At 43.8% G+C, this 1,348-nt stretch overlaps 1 protein-coding gene across 1 annotated transcript in view; it reads left to right on the plus strand.

Annotated features, from left to right (window-relative positions):
• The window catches only part of wnt5b (wingless-type MMTV integration site family, member 5b), a 76,234-nt gene that overhangs the window by 37,740 nt on the left and 37,146 nt on the right, over window positions 1-1,348 (plus strand). Inside the window, exon 2 of the mRNA XM_035677695.1 lies at window positions 241-334. The gene's annotated coding sequence lies outside the window, so the exon portion shown is untranslated. The remainder of the gene's footprint in view (window positions 1-240; window positions 335-1,348) is intronic.

Genomic DNA, 1,348 nt, shown 5'->3' on the forward strand with positions numbered 1-1,348 from the left:
GTGTGTGTGTGCCCTGGTGTGTGTGTTACATGTGCCCAGCACCATTGTGACATTTAAGGCAGATATCTCTCTATCTCTCTCTCTCTCCCCCTCTCCCTCTCTTTCTCACCAACCTCACTTTTTTCTCATCTGTTTCTTCCTCAATTCTTTTTCCTTTCTCTTCTTTTTTGACCTCTTTCCCTGCTTTTCTCTCTCTTTCTTTCCCCTGCCTCACCGCACCCTCTCTTTCTCTCTCTCCAGGTTGGGTGCTGACTATAGCAGACTTTAGGACGGAGGTGTTTTTTCCTCTGCTCCTCCCCCCCTCTTCTCTCCAACTGTGCCAGCCCTAAACCCAGTAAGTTACAATATGACCATACCATCCCAACCATATGTAACTCCTAGAATGATTATAAATGTCTTTTTTATTATCTTTTTATTATTAGGATGTTTTTGTAGTTTAATATCCTAAAGGGTTCATAGAATCTGATCAAACTTATTTTATAACTGTCTGACAAAACTGTTTAGTTAGTGCCAATTATATTCCTTAAGTTAAAAAAACCTGAATTATCCCCTTAACTGTGCAGCTTTGATTGGTTGAGAAAGGGGAAAAAAAGCAACCGTAATATGGGTTTAAATTCCCCTGCTCTGCATAATCAGGAAACACAATACACGCATATGTACGAACACTTACACAGGTCGTTTCAACATTAGAGACGCCCAAATCAAAAGCAATGCCAAATGTTCCTGACTGGTGCTGCTGATAAAAAAAGTTTCCTGACACATGCACACACACACACAGCCCCCTGAGGGCCCCTGGGACTTCAAAGAGCCGTCTACTGTACCTCAGCGACACCTCAACACCAGGTGCCGCGGAAAGGAGGAAGGAGGGGTGGTGGAGAGTAGAAATGGAAATTGGGAGAAAAGGAGCAAGAGGGAGACATGGGCATACAAGGGAGAAAGAAATAAAGCGGGAGGTGGAAAGAAGGGGTGAAGAAGACTGATTTGAGTACTGAATCAGTGAAAAAAAGGGACGGTGAGAGTGGGAATTAGGCAGGTGGAGATCAAGGGACAGAAAGAAAAAGAGATTTTTTTTTAAAAAAGCTTTGAAATTAGGAAGGAATAAGTTGAGAAGAAAAAAAGACGGGGGTGAAAGCCGACCAACAAGACAGGGAGAGACCTAAAACAGGCCAGAAAGACAGACAGCAGGCAGGGAGCTGCAGTCAAAGACGGAGAGTTGTGGGGGAGGGCAGTAACACTCTGCTGCTAATACCCCTGCTGCTTTGTTGTGAAGAACCCCAGTTCCCCGTTTAATGGTGAACTATTCCTTTAATGATAGCAGTAAAACACACTCACTCACTCATACACACAC

Source organism: Morone saxatilis, unplaced genomic scaffold (genome assembly GCF_004916995.1).
Source record: "Morone saxatilis isolate NCDOM2014 unplaced genomic scaffold, NCSU_SB_2.0 Contig10, whole genome shotgun sequence".
NCBI classification, from domain to species: domain Eukaryota; kingdom Metazoa; phylum Chordata; class Actinopteri; family Moronidae; genus Morone; species Morone saxatilis.